General features: G+C 38.1%; 1 protein-coding gene and 1 long non-coding RNA gene across 2 annotated transcripts in view; one reads left to right on the top strand and one right to left on the bottom strand.

The window, feature by feature from the left end:
• Positions 1-14,897, bottom strand: part of LARP4B (La ribonucleoprotein 4B) — a 197,980-nt gene extending 183,083 nt beyond the window's left edge. Inside the window, exon 1 of the mRNA XM_052001141.1 lies at positions 14,769-14,897. The gene's annotated coding sequence lies outside the window, so the exon portion shown is untranslated. The remainder of the gene's footprint in view (positions 1-14,768) is intronic.
• LOC127564546 (uncharacterized) lies at positions 1,384-10,031 on the top strand. Its single transcript, XR_007954296.1, has 2 exons — positions 1,384-3,883; positions 5,307-10,031. It is a non-coding gene; the product is annotated as an uncharacterized LOC127564546 (long non-coding RNA).
• Positions 14,898-18,381: the final 3,484 nt, after the last annotated feature.

Here is an 18,381-nt window from a genome sequence, read left to right as displayed (position 1 = left end):
CAGAGTCTTTATTCTGGCCCAGTCTTGAGCTTAGTGCAGGAGGCAGGAGAGCCACCAAGAGGATGGTCAAAAATGGAATCAGCCTTTAAATACCCTAATACAATTACATCATTACCTCATACTGAGGATGTGTGAACTAGAGAACCATTACATCACCATGCTAAGTAGTAAGTATATGTATACTAAAGAACCATCATCTCATCAATTCCACTGACTTAACACCTTGTTGTAAGTATCCTTGTTTCAAATATACTTCTCCAAAGTTCCAGCCCTCTACAGGGGAAGTCCCTCAATTTTCCCCAGGCAACTCTCTAAGGTTAATATAAGTTAAGTATTGCCATTTTAAGAAATTTCTGTCCTAGGAAATACCCACACTCAAAGATGTTGTGAGGCTCAAATGAGAGAATGGACTTGAGGCACTTTGCAAGCCCTAAACTACTATATATATATATATGTATATATATATATATACCAGTTATCATCATTCTAACTTCCAGTCTGGCCTCCAGTTCAGCAATGATTTCATTTCCTGAACCTTCTGGGGCATGCATTCTTGCTGAGCTCAAATAGTATTTATAGAGCAAAACAGGGGTATGCTTGTAAATGTTTAACAACTGGGCTCTTGAGGGGAAGGGGAATCTATGTAAACATACTTTTAAGTTTAATCTGCATTCACACTTTCTCAAGTCTAGACAATCAACAAAATAATAAATCAGGCCCAGCTTTATTTTTGCCTCCTAATTCCTAGAGTGTAAAATTCTTACATTAAAAATTTACCAAATGACTCTTGGTTACCACTGGCTTCTGCTGCCTAAATCTAGCACGAAATCAAAGGCTTGAACAAAAAACAAAACACAGAAAGTACTTCATCACAAGTGGCTTGCAAAACATACTAATGCAAACTTTGCCTCTGCTTGCTTGTTGGGAAAGTCCAGGGGCAGCTAAGTCTAAATCGAGAAAATTGTTCATTTACATGCTCCATCACTTGGTCGGATTCTGGAGAAGGAAGGTTGTGGACCATGCCAGATCATAAAACTACATCTTCCTCCTTGAGAGTGGCTACTCAATCCTGAAAAGTTTCATTCTCTAACTGATGATGGTAAAGTCCTTTTAAAGCTTGATTTTGTATAGCCTGAAAAACTGCAGTGACAGCCTGTGAAAGGAAGTAAAAGGTAAAGGCAGAAGTTCAAACCTTGGGTCCCCACCCTTCTAGGAGGCAGAGGACTGGATGCTCAGCTATTTTTCTGCAAGTTTCAGGCATGAGGAGAACCTATAGCTTGGACGCTAAATGTAGCGAAACTAGAGTTATTTTTACAAGCAATCTATGGGTAGTCCTTGGCAATAAACAAACACCTAATTTATAAATGACTCATACTTACAAAAGTCCACTTAACATTTCCAGGATGGATCTGCCCCACCCCTCTCCTCCGAGTCGAGTCAGAGCCCTTTTGGCCGCTGCCATGGAAGCCTCTGCACAATCCTAAAGTGCAGAGTTCCTGGATCCAGAACAGTAAGAAGGGACCAATCAGATAGCAGAGAAAACTTAGCAGAGCAGACCCATCCCCAATATTTTTCTCCTCCATCACCAGAGATCTTCATTTTGTTTTACAGCTTATTTTTGTTGTTATTCATTTGTTCTATCCTACCAGTTTTTAAGTCAATTGAGCTCTCTGAGGGGAAAAAGCCCTCAAACAACAACCAATTACATCTGGGATGGTTAAAAGGCTAATTCTGGATTTTGTTCCCATATTAGAGTGAATTAATTCAATTAGATAGCTTTCCACTTTGCACCTGGCAGAGAACACTTAACATGGAAGGAATGAATATTTTGATTGAGCTGAAGGGGATAGTAGTAATTTAAGAAAAGAATGCTCTGGGGCATGACAGGGCCAGGTGGGTAGTTGAGGACTGATTACATTTATTCCTTCAATATTTATTCAAATAAGATGAAGTGGTTACTATGTGCAGCATACTGTGAGAAGTTGATTATGGCAAAAGCTGTAATCCCAGATTGGTTTACAGTTTAGTAAGGGAAATTAAACATATGTGAAACTAGACAACAAAGAAGGATATATTGTCTTCTTTAAGAGATATAGTCTGTTGTGGGTGCTCAGAAAAGAGAGAGAGAGAGAGATTACTTCCAGATAGATTAGGGAATCAGTAGAGCTCTGGGGACCTGATATGAACCTTGAACTCCAGCTAATCTACTAGGGTTGACAATCTGGTAAATTGGAATGTCCAAGATCTTGTCCTTAGTTACTCAGGACTTCCAGAGGCACTAAGTCAGCTATCTGTGACATTGCTCAGTCTGTATGTGCAGACCAAAGAATAAACAGGGAAATCGCTCAGATTCTTTCCATCTTTATAGCACCCCTGGTCTCCAGAGTAAAAAAAAGCATATGCAAAAGAATGCCAAACGAGTAATAATCATTTTCAACATTAGACTTCACTCAGAAAACGGGTGGGTAAATTTTTCTTCTTTTTTCTTTCTCTTTGGTGCACTAGATATCTTGCTGTTGCTAGGATCACTGGTTAGTACACTTGGGATATAGTTCAGCATCATGGTCTAAACAGACTTGGAACCGCAACATAATTCAAAACAATATTCTTATGGGGGAAAGGGTTCCAAGTTTTGGACAATGAATTTACAAGGTTTTTTTTTTTTTTTTTTTTTTTTTTGGGGGGGGGGAGGGATGTGGAGGGAGAAGTATTTTGTAAATTGGGTATTATTGAATAGCATTCCAGGAAATCTCATCTGAGAGAAACAAATACTGAATCTCTAACACTTAATAATAATAGTTGCTTATACTAAATTATTATTTTACATATTACAGATATAGCATATATATAATATATTACATTATATTAAAACTATTTGGCTATTGCACCCTGCAACCCCACCTTTCCCTCCCCCACTAAGTTGTAATTCAAAATCCAAACCTGTTCTTTGAGCCCTATTTAATTAGAAAAACTAGTATAACCAAAAGTTGCATGGGAGCACACATGGAACAGCCACATATGACTCAGTGCTTGTGCTCTCTGGAGATGATGAGCCTCAGGCTTGTTCTAGCCTTGTCTGACTTAGCCTTGAAGGGTTTGCACATGCAGATGACAAAGCAACTGTCTTATCTGCTGTTGAGCAAGAGACTGATGAGTCACTGAACCTTTATAAAGGGAGGATCTCTGGCTCTGGCTGTTTTTTCTTCTCTCTGCTGAGGATCACTTGGGACCGTTTATGGTTATGGGAAAGGTAGCTTGCCTCTTCCGTCTGCCATTAACGTGGCAGATAGAGGCATTGTGCTCCTAAGTGAGCCTGGTCCTGATTTGGGGGCTGCATCTTCTCAGTTTCTTCTTGCCTGATCTTGGGTTAATGGGTAGTGACCTCATGATGGAGGCATCCAAGCTTGGGGGCTATTTTGTGAGTCTGAAATTTTGAAGAAGCTAACTCCTTAGGGGGTATCAGCTCTACTTTGTAAAGAATATTGGACAATTGTTTGAGCTCTTTTGAAAGAAGGTGACCACCAGGCAAGAGAACAAACCCAATGTTTGGCATCGTTTCCCAGGAGATGTCTGCTATAATGGGACTATAGTGCAGAACTGAGATGATACATAGAAGTGCTATTTTACCAAGTGCTTTATGATGCAGTGTTTATGGTTCAACCTCCTGAGAGATGGTAATCATGCTTGTAATATGTTATTGGTTACTTAAGTTTTGTCAATGCATTCTTCGAATCTCTTATGTCTTTTTAAAACAATTTTCTTGTGTGTAGGAAATACCCATTCTATACCCAATTCAGTGTACATCTTGAGAATTGTACAATATTGAACATTGAGCATCTTGGGCAAGTCACAACTTCTGAATAGATTTCTTCAATTGGATTAAGTAAGTATTACTAGCATCTACCTTCCAGTGTCATTGTGAAGATCAAATGAGATAATATTTATGAAATACCTAGTTATTGTGTCCCACACATGATTGGTTATATTAAAATGCTAGCTGTTATTATTAATATCCCCAACTTTGATGAAAACCCTAACTTGACCCCAAACCTCAGCTTTAAGGAAATTGTTAGGCAACAGCAACAAGCCAAAGACTTGGAAAGAAGAGCACTTAAGCATTCTTAATAGTATCTAGTATCCTCCTTTTTCTCCCCACTCCACCCCACTCAAAACACACCTCCCTACATACTGGATCTAGTCCACCTTTTATGGGTTGATCCAGAGGTGAGTGAAGTCTTTGTGGAGGAGGAATGAATGCTTAAGCTTACTGGATGCTTTTTATTTTTAGTTTTGATTTTGAAACTTCTTTAAGCACCTATGTCAAACTGAACACAAGATCTTAAGTGTAAAAATTGGCCCTGAGAAGTTTAATTTTTGTTGAATAAACTCACCAATCCATGAAGTTATGATTATTATTTTGGACTCCAGTGACAGGTATTCTAGTTCTAGACTTTCCTTCCTGCAGTGCCCTTTTAATTTAACTGTGGGAAAATAGTAAACTGGAATATTTTCATATTTTCTCACTGTGTAAGTACATTCATATTTTTTGCTGCTCCTGGGTAATTGCCTAAAAGAAGCTACGGGCACACAGAGTATGCTTGTAGCTATATTCTAACAAAGTTGCTACCCAAAGGAGCTAAACATAGTTTCATTGTGGACCTTCTCAACTCACTCTTTCTGTTACTGCTCTCCATCTGTCCACAACTAAGTATCCAGGAACAACTTTATGCTGTGTGTAGCATATGAAAAAGACCAATAGAAGGAATCAAGAAACTGTTTTTGCCAATTCGTATTGATCTTCTCACTGGGAATTGTTTTTGGTTTGGGGCTATGGAGGGTAGGGGAAAGGTCATTTCAGCAAGATAGGAAAAAAATGTTAAAGGAATAATGCATGGCTAAAATCTGGGGAAAAGGAGTCTAGAAAATGAATTTTACAATCTCATCTGTTTATTAACCATTTATTTCCCTGAAACTGTGGAAGATATCTCTTGGAAACGTGAAAGGCTTACTTAAGGAGACTGTATAGAAAAGAACAGCGCTAATCTAATCTAATGGATCTAATAAAAGACTAGCAGACTAGGAACCAGGGACTTCAACTCTAATTTTGGCTTTGCTAGTTATTTTATAGGCAAATCACTTTAACCTCTTGGGGACTCAGATTAATTATCTGTAAAGAAGTGATTAATAATACCAATCCTGCCTACTTACTAGGGAATTTGTAAGGATTAAATGAGATAAAGTATATGAGTGCTTTGCAAACTCTAAAGCTCTATAAAACATGGGTTATTATTACACATTTGTTATAGATACAAAGACTTCATTCCAGAAGAAAAGTTGGTCTGAGAAAGAGCAGTCCTCACTTGGAAGTATCTAATGGTGAAAAGAGTAAATGGATTAGAGCTGTCCCTGAAATTCAAGATTCTGAGCTTAAAATCATATGTCTTGTGATACCTTTATGAAAGTCTGTGTCCTGAAGACTTTTTCATACATTTACACAACTTATAATAGTTAATTTCTTTAAAACATTTTAATTGATACTTTTATGTTTTCATTACATTTCTCATTTCCTGATACATTACCCCCCCCATTATCAACCCATTTCTCTCTTTTTTATAAGAAAAACACACAACTACTAATTTCATGTGAAAATAATTGTATGCTTAAATGAATTTTTGCTTTCAGAGCTTAACACATCTTAGTCAAAAAAAGAAAAATATGAAAAATAATTCTTAGCCAGCAAGACCAATGACAATCACACCATCATCTCCATTCATTAATATTTGAATATGTAATAGAAGCATAAAACTAAAGGTTATTTTTGAACCATAGCTAACACACTATTCTGAAGGATAGAACAAGTACAATTAAAGGAGATGAAACTTAAGCTATAGAAGGAGAAATTTAAAAAGCAGATGGCTGACCTCAGTAGACATAAGTCACAAGATCAAGACTGACCACATTACAGGGTCCTAAAAGAACTGGAGATTTGAATAACAAGAACCATATCATCAATGAGCCATCTCTGATAAACGGAGGACAAGAAAGGTGAACTTAAAACAGGAAAATGTTCTCCTGACTCCTGACAAAGGAAAATGGGTAGATTGTTCAGGCTGAGCTTCTGAGTTTGACTTTGATTACTGACGAAGTCCTGAAATTTCAGCTTAATCAGTGCTTGGTGTTTGAGCCAATTTTATGAGTATTTAGAAAGGAAAGTAACCATCCTTTTGAGCCAGATTGTATTCAGGTAATTCAAGTTATGTCATAATAACATTATTTTATTTTTGTTGGTTAGTTGGTTGGTTGATTGTTGTCCTTTAATCTTGAAGAGGATCAAAATGATATCGCTATGTTAGAGTCAAATTACAGTGGGTCTGACTAGCTGATTAGATCATTATGAACTCAGAATGTTCTGCCACAGGTCAGACACAAATAATCCATATGAACACTTGGAGGAGCTTCTAATTTTGTGCATCATGTTTCCTTTGGTTTAATTCAATTCTGCTTTGCTCATAGAGCCCAGAACCTTCTCTGATGAGGGCTCACCATGCTGGGCAGCTCTGTGTCAGTGTCTCCCGTGTCACACCCCAGTTCTAAAGTTGTTAAGAGAGACCTTGAGAGTGTCCTTGTATTGCTTTTTTTCTGACCATCTTGTCAGTGCTTGCCCTGTGCGATTTCTCCATAAAATAATTTTTGGCAAGCGTACATTTGGCATTTGAACAATGTGGCCAGCCCAACAAAGTTGTGCTCTTTGCTGTAGAGTTGAAATGCTTGGAAGTTTAGTACGAGAAAGGACCTCCGTGTCTGGTATTTTATTCTGCCAGGTGATCTTAAGAATCTTCCTAAGACAATTCAAATAGTTTGTAGACTAGTAGGTCAGGGAAATGATATTGGCATCTTTTTTAGTTTTTTCCTAGACAACTGGGGTTAAGTGACTTGCCCCCACATAACTAGAAAGTATCAAATGTCTAAGCTGGATTTGAACTTGGTTCCTTCTGATTTCAGAGCTGGCACTTTATCCACTGTACCACCTATCTGCCCTTTCCCCTTTTGTATGGGGGGAAGAGTATACTGGCATCTTTAATGAGAACATCTCTAATGATATCCTTAGGGACAAGATAGAAAGATATAGGTTGGATAGGTGGGTTTGGAGCTGAGTAAATGACTAGAGCCAAAGAGGAATATTTGATGGAATAACAAAAAACTTAAAAAACTCTAGGGAGGCATCGGATGTACTGTGTCCTTGCAATATATACTTCAATGTTATCAGTGACTTAGAAGATAGCATAAAAGTCATATTTACCAGATTTACAGATAGCATATAGCTGTGGAGGGTAGCTAATTTGTCAGACAACAGAATCAATATCCACAGATATCTAAATGGGAAAAACAAAGTCATAGAAGGATCATAGAAATTGGAACAGAAAAAGGCATTGGAGAAAAGCATTTTAAAAAACCAATATTGGGTAATATACCATGGGTAGCATACAATAGTGATAGACATAGCTAGATATTATTTTACATTAAAAAAAGATCTCTAGTTTCTAGAGAATAAGTGCCATAGGAGTCAGCAGTGTGATTTGCCAACCAAAAAAAGCTAATACTTTCTTAAACTGTATTGACAGTTATATCCTTTGTAATGATGGGGTGAGAATCCTGTTGCACTTTTCTTTAGAACATTGTGTTCACTTCTATTGTCACATTTTAGGAAGGACATGGACAAACCAAAGCTTTGAGGACAGAGACCAAATGGGTGTTGCAATTGGAGTCTGTGCTACATGTTCAGGTTGTGGTTATTCTGCATCTATTCAATAGCCCAGCAGATGCCCAAGGGTTCAAATAGTCTTTTTACTAAAAACATATTGTGAAACTTCCAGGTAGAAACCATTCCCAAGGTGGTTGAACAGAGATAAAAGTGGATCAAAGCCAACTTCGAGAAAGTTAAAAGCAGTCTTCGGAGATTCCTAGCAGTCTCAAGAACTTTCTCCCAAAGTCCTAAAAACTATTTTTACGCTCTTCTTGCCCTAAGAGTCTAGAGCTGGATCCCACATTAATTCATTCAAGGACAAAATTAACCCGAACTGTTCTGGGTCCATAGCATCCTTTCTTTCTTCACTTGTCTTTTTACCCACATGTTGTAGCAAAGTTGAAAGAGTCCCATTAAAAAACCAAAAATGATATCTGCATAGGTATGTTCCGCTTGCTGGCTATGACTCCTATTGCTTGTAGCCTGCACATGGTTGGCCAAGGCCTACTTAGGACTGCTTCTAGCCCACGTGCTCCTCATTCCTGGGGCCCATGTGGCCCAAACATTCCCACAGCTGCTTCTGGGTCCAGGCTCACACTGTTGTCTCCTGGCTGGGTAAGGCTTACAAACTCAGCTACCACTGTGTTCCACTATAAGAGCTGTTGTCTGCAAGCTGGGCATCACTACCAAGGTCACTGTCTCCCTGCTGGCAGTGCTATTGTTTCCAGGGCACCACTGTTTTTCCCATTATTCTGGTGTTTCTGGCACTGCCATTGCTGAGAGAGGTATTATTTTACAGGTCAGGGCACCACTGCTTTCCCCATTATCTTATTTCTGCTGGTGCTATCCAAATGTCATTTCACTCATGACTACCTGGGCGGTTTTCTGAGGACCCAGGGACCACCCAGGACTATTTTCAAAGCAAAGATTTAAGACTCCCAAATTCTAGTCCTGTTCCTGCAACTAATTAGACACTTCATCTTGGTTATGTCATTAATAACACCATAACCATTGAATAACACCATTGAATAACTTTCAATGCACCAGATCCCTCTCCTATTATCAGTTATTTGGGTGAAGTTGAACAGATGGTATAAAGATCACTCAACTCAGAGCCTGAAGCTTCAAACAAGGTCCTTTTACTAAAAACATCTTCCAATACCCTTAGGTGGCATGGGGAAAAAAAAAAAATTCAAGGAAATCAAGAAATAAAAGACAACTGCAAGAAGGTTAAAAGCAGCAAGAAAGGCGGTTCCTTGGGATTTCAAGAAATCTCCACTAAAGTTCTAAGAACTACCTTATGCTCTGTCCAAATTGCCAACAAGTGGATCCCGATTGAGCTGTTGGAGAGCGAAGTTAGCCCAAACTGCTCCAGGTCTGCACTACAACAACATTCTCAACTAAAGATATGGGAGTATGTTCATATGTGGGGTCTTAACTTATATTTCTCCAGTTCCCCCAATATACTGGCCCATAATACCACATGAGGACTCATTAAAAGTCTTGGGAATATTTATCCTGGAGAAGTGAAGATTTAGGAAAGAAATGATAGCTACTATCAAATACTTGAAGACATGAGGAAGAAGGATTAGATTTGCTTTGCAAATAAGCCCCAGAGGATAAAATGAGTTAGAAATAATAAAAAGATAGATTTTAGTTTGATATAAAGAAGAACTTCTTAATCAAAGTTGCTCCAAGCTGGACTAGGACTAGGTAACGAGGTAGGTAACTAGGTAGCAAATTCATCAATAGAAATATTCAACTAGAGATTGGTAAGATTTTGGCAAGTGTACTTCTGTTCACATATGGACTGGGCTGGGTGACCTCAGAGATCCCTTTCTATTGTCACATTCTATGTGATGAATATACATTATACATAATGCATACAAAAATTATATATAATATTATATGCATCTCTAATACTTATTATCTATTATAGATGTATGTTTTATACATATATATAGCAAATCCAGAAAGCCTAGACTGGTTACTCTATAACATGACAATATGACACATTGGGAAAATGTTGAACTATGAGTTAGGACTCCCAGATTCTGGTCCTGTTCCTGCAACTAGCTAGATGCTTTACCTTGGTTATGTCATTAAATCTCTCTCTGCCTCAGTTTACTCATCTGTCAAGCAAGAATTTAAAGATAAAATGAATTTAAGTTTGATGTATGAGTAACATAGGATTTAAGTAGAACCATAAAAGGTAGGGTCATTATTTATTTTGTTTTTGTATACTGGCTCCAATCATGGTGATTAAATAAATGAATGCTTGACTAGATTGGATTAATTTATGTTGGGATGGAAGAAACATTGGGATCTGGAATCAAAAGGGGGAGGTGCAACAAGAAGCAAGGAGGAAATGGCAACTCTATGACCTGCTATGCCAACTCATGTAGGAAACTGAGCTGGTGGAAGAAGCAGAGGGCATTGAGAATATATGGTGGGTACCAAGTAATTTGGAACTTGAAGAACAAAGAAGGAAGTGATAATGCTCAAGAATCAGATAATGCTGGGATGAACAGAGCCTCACCAAGGGAATGTTTGTTACAAATGGGAACTTTGAAATAGTTTGATGACAAAAAGTGGAAGAGATGGAGCAAAATCATTAAAAAATGGGGGAAAGGAAAAAAATACTGTTGCATACGCTTTCTATTCTGTAAGGGTGATAATAGGAGAAGCACACAAAAAAACACATGAAAAGATCTGGGGATCCTCTAAGAGGGGAAGAAGACAGCAGGAAGATTCATTCATAAGATTTGTGGTGAGAAAGTACTACACAAAGAATGAGAACAGATGCCCAGCAAGAGATTATGTGAGCAAGGGCCTCAGTTATTGATTCAATATGTATGAACATATGCCATATTTACTGTCATTTATTTCCTAAGTAGATGGAGCCTAGAATTGCATTTCAGCAAGATGTTCAGATCTCACCTCCAACACTTAATAGCTAACAGACCATGTGCAAATCATTTAACCCTCTAAGCCTTGGTTTCCCCAGCTGTCAAATGGTGATCCCATATTTGATCTTGATTTAAATAGCCTAAGAAGTATAAAGATATGTAACACCTATATACTCACAGGATTTTTGTGAAACTTTAAAGTGCTCTATGGATGTCAGTAATTATTATTCAAATTCCTGGGGAAAAGGACTTAGTGAAAGCTTTGGAACATGAAGGAAACTGGACTTCTTTTGGATGCTACAAGTTACAAAAAAGTTTGTGAGTGTTTGTACACATACAAGAATCAAGTCAGTCAGCCTTATACCAAGAGGAATTAAACCACTAGGGAAATCTTGAGCCCAGGGGGCAAAACAAAATAATTTGTTCATTACCTTTTGGAAGAAAATCACCTAGTTTCTCTTGTGATCATGGCAATGATCAAGTATCAACAATGCAAAAGGAAGATAGGTTTAGAATTTGAACTGGGGTGTATATTGTAAAGTGGAGCTTGGGCAAGAGGAAGATGAATTTAACCACTGGCCGATGGTTTTATTTAGGGACAGAGTGAGATGCAGTGGGGACCCACATAAGGACGTGTAGTAAATATAGTTTGAACAAAGTGTACTTGTATGATGAAGAGTCAGAAATACCATTTCAGGTGGAGAGCAAGGACTATGAAGAGTTTCTATAAAAACAAGGCAGGAACTAATCTTTGGAAAGCAAGGGCACATTCATACCAACTGCCCAAGATTTTGTAGGTCTGGATAGCTTTACCCACACTCCTCCTTCAATCAATCACAAAACATTTATCAAACACCTACCATGTACCAGTAGTTATGCAGGTACTGGTGATGGAAATATGATGAGTGAACAATCTCTAGAAAGGTGATATAAACAACTTACTTGAATACAAGGACACTATGAAGGGTTAAGGAAGAATGGACTCCCTCTATAAATTCTTATCAGCAAAAACTTTCAGTTATAGGCTCAGAGCATGGCCTGAAGTGCTGAGATTTCCCTAAAGTCACGCAACTAATGTGCAGCAGAGGAGAAACTTGAACCCAGATCTCTCTGAAGCTGCCTCATTCTACACTATTCCATGCGACCCCTCGTGAAAGAAAAGACAAGTTGCAAAAGAGAACCTCAAAGAAAAATTGGGAAAAAATAAAGATGGATTTTAGGTGATTACGAAAAGAAGAGGAAATAGGAATCCAATAAAGAGAAACCAGACATGAAACAAGAAAACATTCGGGAGAAAATAAGTTCATATGAATAAACAAGACAGATTAGAAATAGTCTGCATGAGTACCATAAGGGAGGAAAGGAAGAACTGGAGAAACAGGTAAACTGAGACAGAGAAAGTTCAAAAATAAGGAATTCAACAAAATCATTAAAAGATGTTAGGAAGATTTTTAATAAGTAGAAACACAGGAGGGAAGAACAATGCAGACAAAATAACAAGAGAGAAAAAAAATAGGAAAATAAGAGTCAGTTCAAGGGAAGCCACACAGACCCAAGTATTTAAGTATAAAAAATGGTGTAAAACAAAACTGAAAATGAAAATTGCATGTGAATTGTATAAGACTGCCTGCCATCTAGGGAAGGGGGTGGAGGGAGGGAAAGGAAAAGTCAGAACAGAAGTGAGTGCAAAGGATAATGTTGTAAAAAATTACCCATGCATATGTTCTGTCAATAAAAAGTTATAATAATAATAAAAAAATGAAAATTGCATGTGAATAGCATTAGCAGCTTATGTTAACAAGTAGGAACTAGGTCTTCTCTTTACTTGGGAGCATTGTAGGGAAGATTAGGTCTCTGATTTTTATTATTTAAAGGATTATCACATTTTGTTCTGCTAGGCTCCAAGAGGCAGGATTGCAGCAATAGCTTTCACACAAATAGTAACTGTGGGACCTTGCACAAGTCCTTAGTTTACTCCTCTGCAAAAGTGAGAAACACACAACTATAAAGTGTTATATAAATATGAGAACTTATTATTATTGGTATTAAATAAGACTAATAGGCAGAATTTAGGAGGGAGATTTCAGCTCAATCTGAACAAAAGCTTCTAAATTTTCAATTCTCCAGCAATAAAATCGGTATGAACTATATAATTTTCAAGTTTAAAGATTTCATAGAAAAGGGAAGAGTTTTTTTCTTCTATATTTCTGAAAGTAGTTGATGCTTCAGGTAGACAAAAGTTCTGAAAATCTATGCTGTAATTCTGAGGGGCCCTAAGGCTTTTTTTTTGCACACCAGCCTAAGGCAAATGTAGATTCCTCTCTTAGCCGCCTATAACAGAAGTCCTTCTTGAATATGGAAAGAGTATAGGTGTAGTCATATGGCTAGAAGCCCTCCCAAGGGTTTGATTCTTCACCCTGTTGACTAAGAAACCCAGTCTGGATCTGAAGCTATTGAGTCTAGGGAAAGACTGAGAGCAGGAAGCCCCCAGTACCCACTACCTTTCTCTTGTCTACACCCTTAACTCTGGGTCTCTGCACTCCGATTGCCTCCAGTACCACCTGTCTGGACTCAGTATTACCAGAATTGGAAGGGTCCTCAGTGAACATCTAAACCAATCTGTACAAAGGCTGGATGTAAGTTGTTCAAGGTGATGAGGATGTGTGGTTACTTCTATGCTCTATGTGTCTGACAAGTGGTCATTTCCCCTCTGCTCAAATATCTCCCATGAAGAAAACCCACAAAGTCTCCTGGGGCAATTTCTTCTACACTTGGGTAATTCTATACATTGAAGAGTTTCCCAGACATTTTCTAAATATGTTTCTTTGCAAATTTTACCCATTGCTCCTGGTTCTCCTCTCTGTGGCCAAGCAAAACAATCTTCCAGCCCTTCTAATGCAACAAGATAATAATCATGGCTCCTCTAAATCTTCTCTTGGATAAACTATTCTGATTCCATTCCACTAGTCTTCCTATGGAATGAACTTGTAGCCCTTCATCACTCTCTGGACACTCTGCAAGTTCTCAATGTCCTGGCCCCCAGAAAAGTACACAATCATAGGAATTAGTGTGGCTACCGGATTGATAGCTTTGGTCAGCTATCTTCACAATCCCCAATTTTTCTTCCATTTTAGATCCTTATATTTGAGGCACATAAAGCTATGTTTCCTTTGAAATTTGAAATTTCCTCTTTGAAATTTACTAAAAAGAGAAATCTGGGACTTGATGGAAGGACTTTCTGTTTTGGTGCTTTTTTTTAAAAAAAAATGAAAAAAATAGCTTCTAAAAGTTCTGTATACCCAAATACCTATTGTTATTAGCAACTGAAAGTTTTTGCCCGAGTCAGTGTGTCTTTTCAATAAAATACTTTCTGAGCCAGGCAACACTAACCTCAGCTGCATGCCTTTATTGTTGGCCAGGACTGGTTACTTTTATTTACTTACCCCATCGATGGAAAGCCTTGCCAACCTGCTGCAAAAACCAAAGAGCTTAATACTTACTGAGGTAAGCTGCTGGAGGAAATAAACATGTAAAGAAAACACCCTCCTACTAACAGGAATAACTTGAAACTCCACTGGTTTCAAATGATTCTTTGAAAAACTGAAGCAAGGAGGAAAGCGATCAGCACCCCGAGCTTTCAGTTCTCTTTCTGAGTTGTACTTCACTCTCCCTCTGTTGGCTTTTTGGACAGTTTCCAGCCGTATGGCTTGAAGTCCTTCTAAAGGTTTAATTCAGTAAAATGCTTTTCATTCTGCAGTGAAGCTAGTGTCATGTAGAAACACAGGCTACAGACACACACACGCGGCCTGTAGGCAGAGCGGAGACTGACTAGGAGTCATTATTTCCATTCTACCCCCACAAAAGCACACAGCTATTTCTTCATCCTCCTCCATGACCCGTAATTAACTCAAGTTGACTTCCTGCTCCTGTACCTGTGGTAGTCTCTGTTAAAACATGACCAGGACTTTTCCAAACCTGCGCTCATCCTACCTGCGCTTTCCCCGAACACGTTTCCATTCACTCTAACAGAAGGGATCTAGCCAATGAGCAGCTTAAAGATCTGTTGGGTTAAGCAAATTACAATATTTGAACCACAGAATATACAATTATGTTACCTGCTTAGTCACAGGTTTCCACATCTAAGCACCGGACTCCAAAAGCCACACCTTTGTTCCAGATGGGTTCATCATACGAGAATCCCAGAAAAATAACTTACTGGAACGGCCTGATGGAGGAAGACGTTTAATCTAAGATTTTATATAGGTGTTTTTTTAAGCAACAATTTTATCAATCCTAAAACGAGGCCCCAGCATTCTGAGTGGGCTGCACCCAGCTGGTTGCTGATAGGAGAGTCCCAGTGTGTGTTTGTGCAGAGATACGGCACCTAATTGCTTACTCACCAAAGGTGGCCATTGGGATGGGCACCTAAGTGTGGTGTGTCCTGGGAGATAAGGTCTCGTAGGGGTGGACGTTTAGGGTGAGGAGAAGAGAGCCTATGAGTAACATGTAGGAAGTAGAAGCAGAGAAGGTTCCTGAAGGAAGTCGGTGGATTTTTAACCTTGAGATTTATGTGATTTGTGGTTGTTTTTTCCTAGTGATAGGCAGATGTAAATCTCCCATAGTTTTCTTTTCTGGCAATATGTAAAGGGCATTAAAATAAAGCAACCGGAAATCCTCTTAATCCAGGATTGCTAATGTCCAGCCTTTGTTAGGGAGATTATTTCCTTGATTAAAGGAGGGTTTTACTTGAGAATTCTGGACAAACCCAAGTACGATAAAGTCTGAAGTTTAAGCACTTACCTGGATCCATAATCTTTGGTCCTACAGAACTAATGTGGGGAATGTAAACTAATTAGTCAAGTGAAAAATTGCATATCATTCATGAGCTCTTTTTCTCCTCCCCCAGCACTGTTGTTAATCGAGTCCCTGGGAGGGGCCAAGAGGCCGGCCATCTGACCTTTCTTTTCCATGCTATGTACACATGAAGACTGATCTTTGATTTATAACTTATGGCTATATTATGTTTTTTAATCATTATAAGAATAATAATTCAAATGCTATAGTATTATGTAAGTCTGAAACATTATATAGTCCTTTAATATTTGCAAAGCAGTTTCCTCACAACATAGCTGTGAACTAAGTATATAATCATTCACATTTATTCACCAATCAATCAATCAATCACCCTTTGTTTGGTGTCTGCTAAATGTCAGCGAGGCATTGAGGATATAAAAGAAAATGAGTTAATAAACATTTATGAAATACCTGCTACGTGTCAGGCACTGTGCTAAGTGCTCGGAATATAGAGAAAGGCAAAAAACAATCCTGCTTTCAAAGAGTTCACAGTCTAATGGGGAGGAAAATGAAACCGTCTCTCTCCTTGCCAAGATTGTGGGGTAAGGAAGAAACATCATGTACACATAGAAGTAAATATCAGATGCATGCAAAGTAAACATAAGGATTTGGGGATTGCGGGTGGGAAGGAGAAGTACTAGAAGTTGAGGGGCTCAGAAGAGTTTTTGTGGGTGTTGTGCAAAAAACATTAAATACATCTTTTTCAGAACATAATGAAATAAAAATTACATTCAATCATTCCAAAAAAGGCTGGGGAAACAAATAAAAAAATTAATTGGTAAGTAAACAATCAAATTCCAAAGAATGAGAGGGTCAAAGATCAAAGAACAAATCACAGAATAAATATTTCAATAAAGAGAATGATAACAATGAGACAGCACATTAAAATCCATGAGATACAGTCAAAGCAACACTTGGGGAAATTCAAAACCTGGACAACTTTTAGCTGGGTAAAGCACTGTTTCTTACATATTCAACCACCCTGATCTCTTACACTAATTCCTAACCTAATCACATGGCAGATATTTGCTCACTTTGGTTTATTGGAGTTTTTTATCTAACCTCTGTAGCTTATAAAATTTGCTAATGGTGATGACCCTAGGCAAATCTCTTTAACCATTCTTAACCTTAATTCCCCTCACCCCCATCATTTTTTATTTTAATTCAGTTTTTTTTTTCTGCCTTGTCTGACTTGATATCATCAAAGAATTATATTCTAGAAGGAAAAGATGGCAGTCAACTGTTGATGGTGGGGAGGAGGGCAACAAAAGGGGTAAAGGGGAGGAAGGGCTCCAATGTTAGATGGGAATCATCCCACTGGGATGATAATTAGTCTGATAAACATCATCCAATCTGCATGTGTCTTCCATATCTACCTGCTTAGTTATTTACATGTTGTCTCCTTCAGAAGAATGTACTCTCCTGGAGGCCATGGATTGTTTTGTATCTTTGTTTGTATCTCCAGTGCTAAACATTTTGGGTTGTTGTTCAGTCTTGTTTCAGTCTTGTCTTACTCTTCCATTTGGGCTTTTCTTGGCAGACACTGGACTGGTTTGCCATTTTCTTCTCCAACTCATTTTCCAGGTGAAGAAATTGAGACTAATAAAGTTAAGTGACTTGAGCAGAATCACGCAGCTATTAAGTAGTTAAAGCCATATTTGAACTTAGGAAGATGAGTCTTTCTGATTCCAGGACCAGCCGTCTCTCCACTGAGCCACGTGACTGCTCCTGCTTGGCACATAATAAGTGCTTAATAAATGCTTGTTTATGATAACTGCTTGAGTGATGAGGATATGGACAACTCATGGGACATGGGAAGGAACCTCCAAATCAGTGAGATCCCTTTTAATGTCTAACAGTGCTATCCATTTAAATTTCATCTCAATGATTCAGCCATCCTTTGACAAAGGCATTTCCTACATTGGTACCTGTCACTAAAATGTCCCTGCCTTTTCATCCAACTTGATTTTTTGTCGCTCTACAAATCCTCCCTTTTTAAATAGTTTTAAGAAGACCAGTACACTGCTCAGACTCGGATCTGCTATCCCTTGTTCTCTCTACATGAACAATTGACCTCATTTCCAGAAACAAACATCTTCAGTAATGGCTTTTATGCCTTTCCTTATATAGAATTATTGTGTCTGTGTTACAGATTATTTGCTTCCATCTTTTATCTTTCCACTGTGCCTTAGTTAACTGAAACTTTCATTTTGAGATCACTGACAGCAACATCGATTAGTCTCTCTGTAACACAATCTGGGCTAGTTTTTCCTAAGGTCCTACACTATTCAGGCTAGGTTAATTTTTCCTTGAAAGTTATTGAAACAAACACACTTTTTAATTTTCTTTTTCTTTTCTTTTTTTTAGGATTGAAATTGTTCTTGAGACTTAATTGGTCTAAAGGGGCTAAGGCTTGGATCATTCTCTTATGAAAGTCACTGATGGAGGGATCAGTCCATAGTGAATCTGGAGCTATTCTCTCATGGCCAATAGAGAGGCAGGAAAGTTTCCCTCAGCTGAATTTACTGATATTTACCAAATATCTTATATTCCTATAGTTAAGTAAATCTCCTTTTGTTAACTGCTAGATCACCTACATTTGTCACATTTCATTATCTCAAACCCCAATCATCACAGACATGCCTTATTTAGGCCTGGCTTACCATCATTGTGTTCTATGAGTTGCAGCCATATATCACCTCTGGGAGAATATAAATGTTAACAAATTGTACTTTTGTGTTAGGGTACAGATAGAAAGGACTAATTTCCCAAATGGAATATAGGTCATTGTCTTCTTCAACTCTGGGTTTATCTTATTTTTCATTTGTACTTCTTGTCTATGATATTATATACATACAGATGGACAATCAATGG

This window comes from Antechinus flavipes, chromosome 5, assembly GCF_016432865.1.
Source record: "Antechinus flavipes isolate AdamAnt ecotype Samford, QLD, Australia chromosome 5, AdamAnt_v2, whole genome shotgun sequence".
NCBI lineage: Eukaryota > Metazoa > Chordata > Mammalia > Dasyuromorphia > Dasyuridae > Antechinus > Antechinus flavipes.
This window is presented reverse-complemented; position numbering and strand designations above follow the sequence as displayed.